We start from the raw sequence: 18,340 nt of genomic DNA, 5'->3' as shown, positions 1-18,340 counted from the left end.
AAATAATCTTTTATATTGTCATTTGCCTGCACTCCTCCGTAGGCCGTTGGAGGCTGACTTAGAAAATTACAGTCTATTCATCTTCTACAATATAAATGTAGGAGAGTGCTCCATGAAGGTCATTTTGGCATTGCTTCTTTCAAAATCGATATAAAGGAAAAGGGCCTTGAAATAGTCTTAGCAGAATACTGCCAACAATAACAGCAGCAATCTTGTTTAGTGCTGCTTTTTAGAGGCTGAACGTCTGAAGTGTAGATCTTATAAATGACAGCCACTTGAAAAATGAAGATAATGTAGAAACCTCATTTACATTACACAATTCACTTACTAGAGAATCACTGGATGACCATCAGGAGTGGGAGCTCTGTCATTCCGTAGAGTCCAGGGCGCTGAAATCGATTGCGATGCCTTCCCTGCTAACCAGTTTAAATTCACTGACTCCGTATAGACCAGAGATCAAACCTTAAATAGGTTTCTAAACAGTTCAGTATCTCACTAGGCGGTGCATTTGCTCAGTCATAGGAGAGCAGCTATTTTATGAAATACTGAAGTTCAGAATTGGATGATCACCATAACGGCATTGATGCATTGAATACTCATTCCATATCTTATGCTGTTCATTCTTGTTGCAGTGATGTTTTTCTATAGACAGTGGGATGGGGTGGGGGGAGGGGGGGCAGGGAAGAGAGGAAGGAGGAATGGCTTTGTGACATATTTTTCACTGCCCACGTAACTCCATCTTAGCTGATATGAGCCATGCTTTGTGGCGCTGATTTCCTTCTCAGAATAGTGTGTTCCATTACCATGAGGCACTCCATCTGGCAGTCAAAACTCACCAACAGAAGTTAGACATTTTAAATGGTAACTGGCATTGGGGTTTCAATTTCACTGAGGCTCTAACTCTTTCTCAAGAAATTTACTTTGAGATATCACTAATACAGAAGAACACAAAAGTAAAAATTTAAAAAAAGTTTCGTACAGATAGAGTTAACTGCATAAAGAGCTCCAGCAGCAATGGTAAAGAAATTCACAGCATTTGCCAAAGGCAGTCACTAATGAAAAACACATTTCAGCATGCGTCATGCAGAATTTTCCACTGCTGCAGTAGATTCACTTCCAAGATGTCTGGATTACTAATATGCCAAATTTTCTCTGCACAAAATTTAACTTTACAGATATCAGCAATTTTTTTAATACAAACTATTTTATTCATGGATGTTTGTATTTTATTAGTGTTAGTGTCAGTTGTATCCAAGAAGAAATGGTTAAATACGTCGCACCTTCCCCTCCTAACTAGGATTTCACACTTCATTGCTCGTATTATTTTGCAGTGGGTGGTAGCAGACTTGCACTGTTCTTGCAACCAAGCTACTATAGTAATCCTTTGCCATCATAATCATTAAAGAAAAAAGTAAAACTTTCCTGGAAAAAGCTGCATTAAATTTGCCAAAGTAAACAATTTTTCAGTGATCCACAATTCCTAATTAACCCATTTTAATATGAACACTAGGACTCCAGAATAAAAGGGTGGAGCTAGGAAGAAAAGTAGAGAGGGACACATTTATTTGAAATAATATTTAGTCTCATATTCAGAACTCTGCTATATTTATAGACAAGGCAAAGTCTTCCTAGTTCCCCAAAGACTTCCTAATTTTGAAAGTCTCAGATTATTCCTGGCAGTTTAATGAACACATTTTGTGCAATTCATCCTTCTTCTACGGCTCCCCCGCTATGCACTATTCTCAAACACAAGAAGGTTACCAAAAGAGCTGCTGCCAGCCCTCTGCCAAGGTTGCAGTGCCGGCTGGATGAGGTGTGGTAGCAGTCAAGGGATCTCGCGCTTTCAGTTTTCTCTACCTGTAAGGAAGCACCTGGCTTCTTGACAAAATAATCAGTAAAAAGTAGGACACACAAAGAATCAAAAGGTATAAACATGCGGTGCCACCTACGTGCCATTTAAACATACTGGGGTACAGACTCACAGGCAACAGTAGCCTAGTACTTTGCTTAAGTTACTACTCTTCATTTATGAATGTGCATAGCGACGGCCAGTGTTCAGTTTGAAGATGGAATTCATTAGAGCCAAGTCCAACAATATCCTGGCTCGACACCTACACGTGCACTCCTGTGCAGGTTGCTGGATAGTGATGAGGTTTTTTCCTCCTCCCCAGCCAGGGAACATTGAGTGCAATTGTAGCACCCTGCAAACTCATCACGGACTAGGAATCAAACTTGGAACCTTCCAGGGCTGTATGGCTCAGTTATGCATCGTATAATAAATGCAGTAAGCCACTGAGTCTTTGTGGGGATGAAGGAGAAGAATGATATTTAATAATCTTACCTTCCTTACTTTGGAGACTTTGTGCTTCAATAGACCTCAGTTTAGTGCTGTTTATGTCTGTACAATTCATTCAACTTCATATTCATAGATCAGCACTTGTTCCAATGAACAGTCCATCAGTTCATATCTAGCAGCACCTAATTTGCATATGCAATTCAACCTTTAAAAGTTCAAGAAAACTACTATCTTGTTTAGAATTTGGTGGGTCTTAAAAGAAACATCTCACTTCCAACAATTGCCTTTTTTCAGCAGTGTTCAATATTTTGTTCAACCCTGGAGTCATGCTTGATCATTTTGGTCTAAAAAATGCAAACCATTTTGACGTATTTAATGCAACAGCTCTCCGCGTTTTAACGGGGTTGTGATTTGCCTCATTCTGCTCTACCATAAATCTCACTCTTAACACTTCCCCACACTCCTAACACTTCCCCACACAGCATAAAATCTTACATACAATTTACACAGAGAAAAGTGGCAGTTACATCAATGTAACAAGAGGTCCATCACATTTTGGACCAATTGTCTCACAAGAAACTACCAGATGTTTACTGCGCCCCCTATGAGAAAGAAAGCTGAAGTGTTTGCAACGCTTGCACACCTACTTCATTCAGCGCAGCCACTTCATCTCGTAACTCATTTATGCTGTACAGCCACATTAGAATGCGACTTTGAGCATACAGAAGCACCAACTCTGGTTGGTGAATCCACCCCATTCAGACTGCCAGATAATTTAATCAGAACTGAGAAGATTGCAATGGCTTCTACCAGTCTTCATGCCTCACCAGCCAGTCAAGCAATTCCAGTTCAATTACTTTCTGTGTGGTTTCTTGCATGGTTAGAAAAGGGAGTTGGAAAAGTTTCTTTTTGAAAGAACTGTATGTTGCATTTTTTAAAAAAATCTTTCAACTAAAAACATGTGTACTACCAACGATTCAAATTTGAACAATCTAAATTTCACCCTATTTTCCCCAAGTCCTGACTGTAGAACAATAGAACTGCATCTATGCTGAGTGCTGTTCTCAACAACCCAGCCAAGACTAGGAATTCATCATCTAGGGGAAGGCTAGGAGTAAATGTTGGAACACGGCTGCAATTTGAACCCAGCACCTCAGCAGCATTGTGCAGAAATGCCTGCACCACTTGGTCACTTTCATTCAAGAGGTTTTAAAAGACTAAACAACAACTTGCATTTATATAGCGCCTTTAACATAGTAAAACATCCCAAGGCATTCACAGGATCAATTTTCAAACGAAATTTAACACTGAGCCACATAAGGAGTTATTAGGACAGGTGACCAAAAGCTTGGTCAAAGAGGTAAGTTTTGAGGAGCTCCTTAAAGGAAGAGAGAGAGGTGGAGAAGTTTAGGGAGGGAATTCCAGAGCTTAGGGCCTAGGCAGCTGAAGGCACGGCCACCAACGGTGGAGCGATTAAAATCGGGGATGCGCAAGAGGCAAGAATTGGAGGAGTGCAGAGATCTCGGAGGGTTGTGGTGCTGGAGGAGGTTACAGAAATAGGGAGGGGCGAGACCATGGAGGGATTTGAAAACAAAGGATGAGAATTTTAAAAATGGAGGCGTTCCCGGACCAGAATGTAGGTCAGCGAGCAAAGGGATGATGGGTGAATGGGACTTGGTGCGAGTTAGGATACAGGCAGCACAGTTTTGGACGAGCTGAAGTATATGGATAAACTTAAAGATATTAATAAACTATCCTTGATAGTAGCTCGGATATTGCATCCAAACATAGGATTCAGGATGTTTGATTTTCTAGGGTAATAAAAGGATCAAATTTAAACCACATATTCAGTAAATACAAGCTTTGCTACTGTTTGAAATGTAATGCATTTTGTCCAGGATGACTGTTTTTTTCTATGCAACTGAACTAACAGGAATAAATGGTTACTGGAAATGTAACTGAAGGGGCTGATTCCAACTGGATGAAAAGGAGAAAACAACCATGAACCCTTCTACTCTCCCAATCTGGGTCTATCCTCAAAACCATTTATGTTTATCTGACTGACTCCAGCATCCCAGAGGCTCATACAGAGCTGAATGATATTGTATTCAGACATGAGTAAGTAGTCTGGGATGGATTTGCTCCACTGGGAATGTTAACACTGCTGCTACACACATCTGTGAAATGTTTTTCTGAAACAAATGCACAACAATTATCCAAATCTGAAGTAGCCACTTTCTAATGACTGGATTGCGAATACACAGACACTTTCATCAATTCCATTAACATGTCATCACCCTACTTTCTCCTCCCGAGACCCAGGACCCTTTGCTGCTACGTATGTTTATTGGAACAGGAGGGTGGAATCATCTAGCCTACAACCTACCACTAATAATTTGTAATCAGCAAAAAAGCAGAATGATTTAAGTGAACCAACAGAAAATCTTCCTGTCCATTAATTCCCCCACCCCCCACAGAAGCTGTCATTTCTTTCTACTAGCCAGCTTGTGACCCAGGTGAAAAACTGACAGCTGAGGCAAGGAAGTTCAAATGACAGACAGCCCATGCTTTTAGCCCTCTAGTTTGAAGCCTATGAGGTCACAACTTGCACGATGCCAGTAATTTCTTTGACAATACAGTTCAGTGAGAACTTGTGACTGCTCCAATCCCATGAATTTCAAAGGACAATAACTGAAATTTAGCAAATGAGAAACTTTAACTAGATGCTATATTTTGTTTTCTTTCCCACTCTCTTTTGTAGTGTTAAGTTGAAGTGGAGATGGAAGGCGGGTAAAGGAAAGGTTAAATTTGTCTGTTGGAAATAGTGCATAAACAGCAACATACTTTGAGGGCTGTGTTTAAACAAGTCAACACTGGCCGCTCCACCCCTTTGTAGATCTGACCAAAGTTGAAAATCCTGAAATATAAACAACTCATTTTTATAAAGGGATGTCATTCAAGTACTGGCCAACCTAGCTTAGCCTCAAAAGGAAAACAAGACCTAATCTCTTCTCATCTCTTGAATGATGCTGCCAGTAAACTGTACATGGCTCATTTTCCCCCACACAGAAATGTTCCTCGTGGTATCAGGGATACATTTCTCCAACATACTAAGTTCAGCTGATACAGAAAAATTTTGCTTAGGAATCAGTTACTTACATTCAGGGGACTGTCTTCACAAAAGGTATTGGCGAGCTTTTATTACTTGTTTACAATCAAAAAACACACAGATGTAAATCGAATCAAGGCACGTCATCACTGACACTTTTTGAAATTTGTTCTTGGCATATGGGTGACACTGGCAAGGCAGTGTCATGTCCATGTTACTGCCCGCCCTCAGTTGCCCTGAGGACATTAACATTCAACTATGTAGCGTGAGACTTGAATCACATGTAGGCCAGACTGGGTAGGGGTGGCTGGTTAGCTTTCCTGAAGGACATTAGTGAACCAGTTGAATTCAATTTCATAACGAGGTGAGATTTGAGCTCTTAACCTCTGGGTTACTAGTCCAGTAGTGAGGCCACTAGAGGCCAATGTACCCTGTTGAGAAAAATGACAGAGTTCTTCTTCCTTCCCAAGCAAATACATTTTCCAACCACTTCTTCATGAAGATCATTTCCCTTTGAGATCAGGGAAATAATTTAATACTGATTCTGTGTTTTCCTAGGATCAATGATCATCACCTCAGCACTAGAGACCATTTTGAGGTCACTGCTGGAATCTATCCTGGCAGGTCTGAACATTCAAAATGGGGAGTGGAATGCAGGGCTTGCCTTTAATTGAATGTCTAAATTATCAGCATCCAGGTTGCCCTGCTTGAATCACATTTCCTGCAGACTAATTACGTAGAGCCTTGACCACAGCTATGGATTAATCCACTGGCTGGGAGTGATCGATGTTGAAAAACTGCTTAAAATGCCAACATTTAAAGTCACCATTTATGCCATGTGTTTCCTTTCACAAGCTGAATTTCCCTAGAACATTATGAAGAGAATTCACCACCGTTTCTAAGAGGTCCATTTGGCAGGATGGCGGACCAGATCAAAGTCTCTTCAATTCTTCACTCAGAAGAATTTTATTCTCAGCAATAGTTAGTTGGTTAGTTCTGATTAAATACAAATTTGTAAAAAAAATGATTAGATTACTCTTCATACCTTTATCACTACAGTAACCTGAAATACCTCAATAACTGGTAATTTACAGTATAGCAATCAAAGACACACACTGAGCAGGTCCCCTTAACAGAGCTGAAATATAACATTGGAGAATTTCTAAAATGCAACCACTTTTCATCAATTTCTTCAAGGGTTTTGATAAGAGTAATTAAGGAGAAACTATTTCCACTGGCAGGAGGGTCAGCAACTAGAGAACACAGATCTAAGGTAATTGGCAAAAGAATAGAGGGGACATGAGGAGAAAATTTTTTACACAGCGAGTTGTTATGATCTGGAATGCACTGCCTGAAAGGGTGGTGGAAGCAGATTCAATAGTAACTTTCAAAAGGGAATTGCATATATACTTGAAAAGGAAAAATTTGCAGGGTTATGAAAGTAAAGCAGGGGAGTGGGACTAATTGGATAGCTCTATCAAAGAGCAGGCACTGGCATGATGGGATGAATATCCTCCTTTTGTGCTGCATGATTCTAATTACTAGCTTGGGAGTCCTATGTTCATTCAGTAACTTTCTTGTAATGGCTTGTAAACAAAGACATTACACAGCCCAACACTGATACCATTAGGAACATTATACTTCAATTTTTCGTATCAATCCATTTCAATGCTACCGTGTGTCATCTTACTCTCTCATCTAGTCAGAAGGTTATGGGTTCAGGCCTAATTTGAGCACATAATCTAGAGTGACACTGCAGTATTGACGGAGTGCTAGATTGTCAGGGGTGCTGCCCTTCAGCTAGAATGTTAAACTGATGCCCCATATACCTGTTCCAGTTGCTCAGGTGGATGCTGAAGATCCCTTGGGCAACCACCACCAGGACCAAAAAGAGATTAACTGGTCATTCATCTCATTGCTGTTTGTTTAACCTTGCTGTATATAAAATGGTATCCACATTTGCCCACATTATAATAGTTATTGCATTTCAAAGTAATTCAATGTATGTGAAGCACTTTGAGATGTTTAAGAGATGTAATAAGGCACTAGAAAAACAAACTCTTCTTGTGTTAAAATAGGAAATTTCAGATATGGCACCAACAATCCAGAACTGAGAGGTTGTAACTATCAGGAAAGACTGAACATGCTGGGCCTAAGGGACAAAACATAGAAAATAGGAGCAAGAATAGGCCAATTGGCCCTTCGGACCTGCTCCGCCATTCAAAATGATCATGGCTGATCGTCTAACTCAGTACCATGTTCCCGCTTTTTTCCCATATCCCTTGATCCCTTTAGCATTAAGAAATATATCTATCTCCTTCTTGAATACATCTAATGACTTGGCCTCCACTGCCTTCAGTGGTAGAGAATTCCACAGGTTCACCACCCTCTGAGTGAAGAAATTTCTCCTCATCTCAGTTCTAAACGGCACATCCCGTATCCTGAGACTGTGACCCCTGGTTCTGGACTCCCCAGCCATCAGGAACATCCCCCCTGCATCTAGTCTGTCTAGTCCCCCTGTTCGAATTTTATATGTTTCGAAGAGATCACCTCTCAGTCTTCTAAACTCTAGTGAATATAGGCCTAAGTCGACCCAATCTCTCCTCCTACGTCAGTCCTGCCATCCCAGGAATCAGTCTGGTAAACCTTCGTTGCACTCCCTCCATCGCAAGGACATCCTTCCTCAGACAAGGAGACCAAAACTGCACACAATACTCCAGATGTGGTCTCCCCAAGGTCCTGTACAACTGCAGTAAGACATCCCTGCTCCTGTACTCAAATCCTCTTGCAATGAAGGCCAACATACCATTCGCCTTCCTAACTGCTTGCTGCACCTGAATGCTCGCTTTCAGCGACTGGTGTACAGGGACACCCAGGTCTCGTTGCACCTCCCCTTTTCCCAATCTATCACCATTCAGATAATAATCTGCCTTTCTGTTTTTACAACCAAACTGGATAACCTCACATTTATCCACGTCATACTGCATCTGCCATGTTCTTGCCCACTCACCCAACTTGTCTAAATCACAATGGAGCCTCTTTCCATCCTCCTCACAGCTCACATTCCACCCCAGCTTTGTGTCGTCTGCAAACTTGGAAATGTTAATTCCGTTCCCTCATCCAAATCATTGATATATATCGTGAATAGCTGGGGCCCAAGCACTGATCCCTGCGGTACCCCACTAGTCACTGCCTGCCACCCAGAAAAAGACCCGTTTATTCCTACTCTGTTTTCTGTCTGTCAACCAATTCTCAATCCATGCCAGTATATTCCCCCCAATCCCATGTGCTTTAATTTTGCACACTAACCTCTTGTGTGGGACCTTATCAAAAGCCTTCTGAAAATCCAAGTACACCACATCCACTGGTTCTCCCCTATCTATTCTACTAGTTACATCCTCAAAAGTCCACTAGATTTATTAAGCATGATTTCCCTTTCATAAACCCATGCTGACTTTGTCCAATCCCGTTAATGCCCTCCAAGTGTTCTGTTATCACATCTTTTATAATAGACTCTAGCATTTTCCCCAGTATTAATGTTAGGCTAACTGGTCTGTAATTCCCTGTTTTTTCTCTCCCTCCCTTTTTAAGTAGTGGGGTTACATTTGCCACCCTCCAATCTGTAGGAACCGTTCCAGAGTCTATAGAATTTTGGAAGATGATCACCAATGCATCCACTATTTCCAGGGCCATTTCCTTTAGTACTCTGGGATATAGATCATCAGGCCCTGGGGATTTGTCAGCCTTTAGCCCCATTAATTTCCCTAGCACTATTTTTCTACTAATACTGGTTTCCTTCGGTTCCTCCCTCTCACTAGACCCTTGGTTCCCTAACATTTCTGGGAGGTTATTTGTGTCCTCCTTTGTGAAGACAGAACCAAAGTATGTGTTTAATTGTTCTGCCATTTCTTTGTTCCCCATTATAATTTCCCCCATTTCTGACTATAAGGGACCTACATTTGTCTTCACTAATCTTTTTCTCTTGACATATTTATAGAAGTTTTTACAGTCAGTTTTTATGTTCCCTGCTAGTTTACTCTCATACTCTATTTTTCCCCTCCTAATCAATCTCTTTGTCCCCCTTTGCTGAATTCTGAACTGCTCCCAATCCTCAGGCTTGCTGCTTTTTCTGGCTGAGGGGTGGTCTAATAGAGGTCTTTAAAATTACAAAGGCATTTGATCGGGTAAACAGAGAAGATGTTTCCGCTTGTGGGGGAATCCAAAACTAGGAGTCATAAATATAACATAGTCACTAATAAATCCAGTAGGGAATTCAGGAGAAACTTCTTTACCCAAAGAGTGGTTAGAATGTGGAACTTGCTACAAGGAGTAGTTGTGGCGAATAGCATAGATGCATTTAAGGGGAAGCTTGATAAGCACATGAGGGAGAAAGGAAGGATATGTTGACAGGGTTAGATGAAATAGGGAGGGAGGAGGCTCGTGTAGAGCATAAACAACAGCATAGGCCAGTTGGGCCGAATGGCCTGTTTCTGTGTAATTATCTTACTAAGTGCCTGAAGTTTGCCAGCAGTTCAAAATGATATTCTGACTTCATTTTTTGTCCCACCTGCATAATAGCAATTCCAATAACTGAGTGGACTGAAGATGCTGCATCACTGGCACTATACAGCTTTCCGACAGGCTGTGTATATGCAATGATTCGGTTTCAAATAAGCAAAAGATATCAATCTAAGAGGTAAGCTACAACCTTTTCTGTTGACAACTGCGGAACTCTAATGAAGGTGAAAACACTCGCAATATTTCCCAATGTAGGAACCAATTCAAAGAACTTTGCCAAGACATACACCCTCGGTTGAATAACTCATTATACAGCTGGGACTTCTGCAGACTGAAACCCCTGCAAAATGTTCATATTGTTCAATGTATATAACACATTGTGGCTGAAGGTTAGGAGTAAAAACAAATGAAAACCACTTGTTTTGTTTTAAATGGATAAAGACATGGGCTCAGATTTTAAAAAGTAACTCTGACCTACACCCAATGGCAAGTGTTTAAAATATTATCTAAGACCTACCAAGAACTCAGACTGCAGCAGATTTCACAGTCTGTTGGCTGGTAGATAAAAGGTACTTCCTGGTGTAGCACAAAGCCATACAGACCAGATGATCCCACGTTCCATCCCCAGTCTGTGCTGAGCTGGCTTGTGTCAGCCAGAACAGTGGTCTTGATGTAGGAACAGAAAGGAGGGGTGCGGAAATCAGTTGAAGTTCCTACCACTGATTGTTATGCAGTAACCCGTTTCTGATGTGGGGTTAGATGAGGACAGGATCTTATTTGGTGTTGATGCCTTACACGATTGAATAGCGAGGGGGGGGGAGTAAACGTGTCCTTTTCCTTGATATGTTAACATGGAGTGTGATATTGTACCTCTTGCTTTTCTTATTGTCATTGCATCTCCTGATCTGACTGCTAGGAGGCGCACCAGAGTAGCATGGCTGATTTTATTTTTTTTTCCTTCCTGCTCTATCAGCAATAGTAAGGCAGAGTGAGAACTCATCACTGTGTGTAGAAAGCTGTGGGTGCTAACAAACTTCCTACAATTTGATAATGCAGCATGTTGGAGCGCCAATTTAGTGCCCCACCATCTCTCCTGGATATTTAATTTTAACAGAAGAACGTAGTACCTTCATGTAAGCATTTCACTTATAATTAAGCAGCCATGAAGCACTTTGGCAAAAGTATACGGTATAATTCTTCCAATTCAATGCACATCTCGACTGTGGTAAGCAGATTACTAGTGTGACAAGTTTTCTTAATATAAATGTGGTGGTAGGATTGTAGATTTTCAACATATTCTCCATCCCATCGCCCCCCCTCACAACACACACCCCCCAAAAAAAGAATTTTAGTTTACACCTCCAGTACAGCAAACATGGGACAGGGACATATTTCTTTGATAAATTCAGAAAATTATTAAGATACATAACTTAGGTTTTACTTAGCTGTACCTGATGCAGTATCAGGTTTGAGACTCCCCAAAATCAGCTTTCTGGGATAGTATTTTCCTAGCTCACGAGCTGTTTCACAATCCATCTGAACACTGTCTAATCTTATATTGAGCCACTCCCCGGAAAAGCATTGGACAAAATAAACTGGCATCCAACTTAAGAGAAAGCATAACAAAATTGTGCCGTGCAAATGTTCAGCAATCAGCATATAGTGAAGAAATGGAAACATTACGTGTACTTATCAATCACATGTAAATGCACACATTGTACAGTTTTCTATCTGAAAACTACCCAAAAACACAGCCGCACCTTTTGAGCAAGTACCAGCCAAGGATTTCCCCCCTCCTCTGAGGATTAAGCCAAATCCTGTGCAGATATCCTACAGCTACCAAGATAACCAGTATCAATCATTAATTTCAATTACAGGAATTCCAAAAGCAGCCCTTAAAAAAGATACTAAAACTGTTCCTTTAAAATGGGTAGATTTTAATCATCCAACATAACCAAGGGGAAGAATTGCTCTGGCTGTTAAGTGTAGCAAAATCATAAAAACATTTGTTTTGAATGTACTTAAAATTTTGCTCCAACAACAATGAAATCGATGCTTCCTCTCTTTGGTAATTTTCTTTCCAGTTTTCTCCTGTTCTGAAAGGCTGAATCTTGCAGGGATCTAACTTCCCATGTGCCAGCAACCTTTAATATTGCTCTGAAGTGGCCATTCTTCATGTGTGAACCTAGACAGTAGGTGTTAGCAAGCTATTCAACCGTAGAGAGCCATAATAGCCAAACCCAATCCAAGTACACACACATGCAATTTCCAGCGAGGATTACTGAATAGCAATCAGGAGTGGAAACCTTTGCTAATTTTTCACCTTCCCTATCATTCTCAAGGCTGATACCTGGCAATCCTATAGTGCACGTAAAACACCGAGAGTACAATAGCATACATTTTACTGCATTTTCCATATTTATACTGTTTTCACAGCTTGTATGAATTTTTAAAAAGAAACTCAGTGCTTTAAGGTCTGAATTAAAAGTCACTGGGCCGGTTGAAATTTAAAATCAGTCACTACATTCAATGAACAATCAGTAAAACCTTTTACGCTGAATGTGATATAAATTACAAATGACATGAAACTAAATAACAGCTCAACCAAAATTCCAGGGTGGGGGTTGGGGATCATAATGAGTTACATTCAATTCAAAAATATCCCTCGGTATAGCGAAAATTTTAGTATCTCAAAATTAAAATCCCTTTTCTTTCAAACAATATGAAGAATGACTTAATAATTCTCTTAAGTAATAGAGATACTGTGTGGACGATGGCAGTGTTGTGTTGTAAATGCCATTTTCTTTCAATAAAGCCCTTAATCAGCAGGCTTCTATCTGAAGCATTGGATAAAATACCTCCTAAACCACATTCCCGAGATTTCAGAAGGCACTGTTGTTGCTTCTTTCTCCTCCTTTGTGTGATTGATGAAATAACATACAAGTGTGTGGCATTCTCTGCAGAAAGTGCTAGGAAAACAACAGAGCATTTTACAAAAATTACAAAACTGTGTTAAACAAAATCTCAGTATTCAAAGGACTTAATAGCGTCAGCTTGAATTTTCAAGCATAAATGGGTCTGTATATATATTTTTTTAAAACCCCAGCTGATATCTTTTGTGTTTGCTAAAGATCAGTAGGGAAAGGGCCTACACCCAATTGCTCAAATACAAATCCACATTTACTGGACAGGTATATGAAGTTAAAAAGAAAAAGAGAGAATTACCAAACCAACTCAAAATGTTCCATACATGTATGTATTGCAGTCTTCTCAATGATTACAATAGCACATAGTAATCTTTTATGAACCCAAAATATGAATAGAAAGATGGGAGCTGCCAACCTTCAAATTATTTGACCCTACAGAGGACCTTGGCAGTAATACTGATTCAGAACAGAAAGGCTGTTTTTAGTTTATTCAGAGCATATGGCACATAGAGAAATGTAGAGAACCATATCCTATTACTGCTTAACAGGATTGCTGTAAATGCACAGAATAGACTATACATATACTAATGTGAGAAGCAAATTCAGCAGTCAGAGGGTTAAATATCCTGTGCTTTGTCTCGATGACTGCAGTATACAGACAAGGAGAAAGGGTTCCTTAAATAAATAGACTGCTGAACCTCCGGTTTTACACAGCACTAAACCATCTGTGTATTTTTACTGTACCATTCAGCCTAGTCTGTTCAAATGATTCCACAGTTTTCAGTAACTTGATCACAGAGACTGATTTATTTTTTAAAAAGGTTTGATTTTCTGGTGTATTTTACAAGTCTTGATGGCCGAGGATATGGAAAGCACAAGGAACGCAAGCAGCCTCCCTGATAACCAGCAGAACGAACAGAGCTCGGCACACAATAGAAGCAATGATTCATTCCGTACAAATACAAACTGCACAGCACAGGCACATGGTTCAACTCACACTTTCTACAAACATTTACAGATAATAGCAGCTTAAAACACTAAGGTGTACCTGTGAAACCATCGTCTCTCTCTCCATAAACCAAGTAAAGCAAATGCGAGTAATCCCCGTTTTAGCTTGACTTTCAGACACGGACTGCACAGATTGCCCCCTCTCTTTTCTCTCTGCTTTCCTCTCCTGTTATCTCCCCTACAGCAACTCCCAGATCTTGGCCAGATGGCTCGTGCGGGCTCCGCCTTGCATGCCATGGGCTATTAATCACAACTAGCCACTCCCCCCACTGTCTCCTAACCCGATACCTGATCCTCACAGAAAGAAAAAGCAGCAAAGCCAGCCCAATGTCTGCGCTCTCCCAGCACTCCCCGAGGTGAATCAAGACGGTATTTCCACTCGCAGCTGCTTAGTACGCCAAGGCTAGATATTTCAGATTTAACATTTTACCTACCTTCTGGGAAATAAAGAAAATTGTTTTCTTCATTTAGGGGCTCGAGGTTCTTTAAAGCTTTACATTGACCTGAACCAACTCAAAGGCAAGCTGTTTGTTCACTGGAAATCCACCTGAATGTAAACATCATCTGAACTCATTGCTTTTTAGATATCTCAAATTTCTTCAATTTCTTTTTTAATCTCTTGATGACTGAAACAATTCAGTGAAACACTGTACTGAGCAGATACCATAGCACCTTTTCCAAACGCAAGTTATTAAAAGGTACTCGAACAAAGAGCAGTTCTTCAAAGCACCTCATGGATGCCCATTTACTGTGCAATGGACAGCTTTGGACTGTTAACTGCGATACCTATACTCAAATCCTAGCTCCAAACCAACAATCACATTGGAGCGGCTCATTTCTGCCCACTCCTGCAATGCAGATATTATAATGAGCACACTTAGTTTGCACATTTTCTGCATTTATGGCTCTTGATCAACTGCTTAAAAAAAATTAAGTGTCAAATTTGAAATTGCAAAATCCAGAAGCCCATGGCAACCATTCTGCTTCTTTTGCAACTTTCTCCTCTCGGCACTTACTCTCACTGGTACATTTTTAAAAATTTTTTTTATTCGTTCACGGGATGTGGGCGTCGCTGGCAAGGCTGGCATTTATTGCCCATCCCTAATTGCCCTCGAGAAGGTGGTGGTGAGCCGCCTTCTTGAACCGCTGCAGTCCGTGTGGTGACGGTTCTCCCACAGTGCTGTTAGGAAGGGAGTTCCAGGATTTTGACCCAGCGACAATGAAGGAACGGCGATATATTTCCAAGTCGGGATGGTGTGTGACTTGGAGGGGAACGTGCAGGTGGTGTTGTTCCCATGCGCCTGCTGCCCTTGTCCTTCTAGGTGGTAGAGGTCGCGGGTTTGGGAGGTGCTGTCGAAGACGCCTTGGCGAGTTGCTGCAGTGCATCCTGTGGATGGTGCACACTGCAGCCACAGTGCGCCGGTGGTGAAGGGAGTGAATGTTTAGGGTGGTGGATGGGGTGCCAATCAAGCGGGCTGCTTTATCTTGGATGGTGTCGAGCTTCTTGAGTGTTGTTGGAGCTGCACTCATCCAGGCAAGTGGAGAGTATTCCATTACACTCCTGACTTGTGCCTTGTAGATGGTGGAAAGGCTTTGGGGAGTCAGGAGGTGAGTCACTCGCCGCAGAATACCCAGCCTCTGACCTGCTCTCGTAGCCACAGTATTTATATGGCTGGTCCAGTTAAGTTTCTGTTCAATGGTGACCCCCAGGATGTTGATGGTGGGGGATTCGGCGATGGTAATGCCGTTGAATGTCAAGGGGAGGTGGTTAGACTCTCTCTTGTTGGAGATGGTCATTGCCTGGCACTTATCTGGCGCGAATGTTACTTGCCACTTATGAGCCCAAGCCTGGATGTTGTCCAGGTCTTGCTGCATGCAGGCTCGGACTGCTTCATTATCTGAGGGGTTGCGAATGGAACTGAACACTGTGCAGTCATCAGTGAACATCCCCATTTCTGACCTTATGATGGAGGGAAGGTCATTGATGAAGCAGCTGAAGATGGTTGTGCCTAGGACACTGCCCTGAGGAACTCCTGCAGCAATGCCCTGGGGCTGAGATGATTGGCCTCCAACAACCACTACCATCTTCCTTTGTGCTAGGTATGACTCCAGCCACTGGAGAGTTTTCCCCGATTCCCATTGACTTCAATTTTACTAGGGCTCCTTGGTGCCACACTCGGTCAAATGCTGCCTTGATGTCAAGGGCAGTCACTCTCACCTCACCTCTGGAATTCAGCTCTTTTGTCCATATTTGGACCAAGGCTGTAATGAGGTCTGGAGCCGAGTGGTCCTGGCGGAACCCAAACTGAGCATCGGTGAGCAGGTTATTGGTGAGTAAGTGCTGCTTGATAGCTCTGTCGACGACACCTTCCATCACTTTGCTGATGATTGAGAGTAGACTGATGAGGCGGTAATTGGCTGGATTGGATTTGTCCTGCTTTTTGTGGACAGGACATACCTGGGCAATTTTCCACATTGTCGGGTGGATGCCAGTGTTGTAGCTGTACTGGAACAGCTTGGCTAGAGGCGCAGCTAGTTCTGGAGCACAAGTCTTCAGCACTACAGCTGGGATGTTGTCGGGGCCCATAGCCTTTGCTGTATCCAGTGCACTCAGCCGTTTCTTGATATCACGTGGAGTGAATCGAATTGGCCGAAGACTGGCTTCCGTGATGGTGGGGATATCGGGTGCCAGCCATGCGCACTACCTCACCAAGAGACAATTCTTCCACTGTAAACCTAGACAGTGTCCGTCAAGTCAGTTGGGTATTTAATCACGGGAGCATTACATGCGATTCTGTACTTACTTAATACCCACACATGCTCACTTCTCACGGGGGTCACTGGATAGCAATTAGGAGCAGGAATGCCAGCTGATTTCCACCCCACCCCCCCCCCCCAACCCAGACACCCCAAGATCAATTACAGCACCCCAATATTTATAGGCTATTGAATGGTCCTGGACTTTCCTGGCTACATGGTGATGTACCATTCAGTTGGACCACCCCACCCGGTGCAATTACCCACTATGCCATTCAGGGAGTTCTATGATCAAATTATTTAACACGAGATTAAAAAATATCAATATACACAAAAGGAATAGACAACAGCTTCTCTCCACCACCATCTGGGAAGGGGCTAGTAGAAGTCAGGTGATCCTCCCTAAGACAAAATTTGAAGGAGGAAACTTAAAACTATTTTGAGTTTATGAATATGAATTATGGTTATGCTATTTTTATTTTCTTTCAAATCACAATTGCCTTTATTGGCTTTCAAATGAACAACCATGAAGGTAATTTTGAACCGTAAATATTTAAACCCTAAACAATTCCGTTCTATGTTATTTCAAGTTGCACACACTAATAGCTGTACAACTAAGGATACAATGAAGCTGGTATTTCAACTTTGGGCTTTGTTGTTATAAGCTGGTTAAACCCCATTCACAATTATGGTCAGGAGAGAAAGGAATGCTGGGATTCAAAATAAATAAAAGCTAAAACAAAAAAAATCAAAAAGAGACAGCTTTGCATAGTCCTGGACAAGAGTTATTGCTTCCAATATCTATCAAATTTAAAATTCTAACAAACTCTACCATCATGAAAGTAGACAAAGTATAAAAATTAGACCCTGTTGTTAGTCCCTGTCCGACCGTATCAGGATGTTCCATTATGAACCCTGGAATGGGACACTTGTGATTGGTGAGGTAGGGCTGCCAACAGTCAATTGGTTTTGCCAGATTACAACAACAGAAATACTGTGCAGATCAGATAAATTCTCTTCATAAAAAAAATGTATTCAATTAATGCTCCTTGTGGCAAATCTCCCCCTTCCTGAAGAACATAGGAACAGGAGTAGGCCATTCAGCCCCTCGTGCCTGCTCCGCCATTTGATAAGATCATGGCTGATCTGTGATCTAGCTCCATATTCCTGCCTTTGGCCCATATCCCTTAATATATTTGGTTGCCAAAAAGCTATCTATCTCACATTTAAATTTAGCAATTGAGCTCGTATCAATTGCTGTTTGCGGAAGAGAGTTCCAAACTTCTACCGCCCTTTGTGTGTAGAAATGTTTTCTAATCTCACTCCTGAAAGGTCTGGCTCTAATTTTTAGACTGTGCCCCCTACTCCTAGAATCCCCAACCAGCGGAAATAGTTTCTTTCGAGCCACCCTATCCGTTCCCCTTAATATCTTATAAACTTCGATCAGATCACCCCTTAACCTTCGAAACTCTAGAGAATACAACCCCAACACTTACTTTTATTGGCGTATGGTTCTAGTGGTGCCAGGAATACCTAGGTATCTTGCCTAAGTGCCCATCTTCATGCATGAGGCTAGATAATAAGCACTGGCAGGCTATTGTACCAAGTGGTACAGACAGTATTTCCTCCTGGAAGTGAGGATGTGAGACATCAGATGACGGTAGATTTAGCACAGGTATCCTGTCCAGACTCCTGCACAAAGATTTATCATTTGGGTGAGGTAGC

At 41.6% G+C, this 18,340-nt stretch overlaps 1 protein-coding gene and 1 long non-coding RNA gene across 9 annotated transcripts in view; one reads left to right on the top strand and one right to left on the bottom strand.

The window, feature by feature from the left end:
- LOC137305457 (RNA binding protein fox-1 homolog 2-like) overlaps positions 1-18,340 on the bottom strand; it is a 246,542-nt gene that overhangs the window by 70,545 nt on the left and 157,657 nt on the right. The gene's annotated exons all lie outside the window — the stretch shown is intronic.
- LOC137305464 (uncharacterized) overlaps positions 1-18,340 on the top strand; it is a 74,665-nt gene that overhangs the window by 5,086 nt on the left and 51,239 nt on the right. For all 3 annotated transcript variants that reach the window (XR_010958716.1, XR_010958718.1, XR_010958717.1), the window contains exons 2-3: positions 4,230-4,414; positions 9,984-10,101. This is a non-coding gene — a long non-coding RNA (uncharacterized lncRNA). The remainder of the gene's footprint in view (positions 1-4,229; positions 4,415-9,983; positions 10,102-18,340) is intronic.

This window comes from Heptranchias perlo, chromosome 40, assembly GCF_035084215.1.
Source record: "Heptranchias perlo isolate sHepPer1 chromosome 40, sHepPer1.hap1, whole genome shotgun sequence".
Taxonomy (NCBI): domain Eukaryota; kingdom Metazoa; phylum Chordata; class Chondrichthyes; order Hexanchiformes; family Hexanchidae; genus Heptranchias; species Heptranchias perlo.
This window is presented reverse-complemented; position numbering and strand designations above follow the sequence as displayed.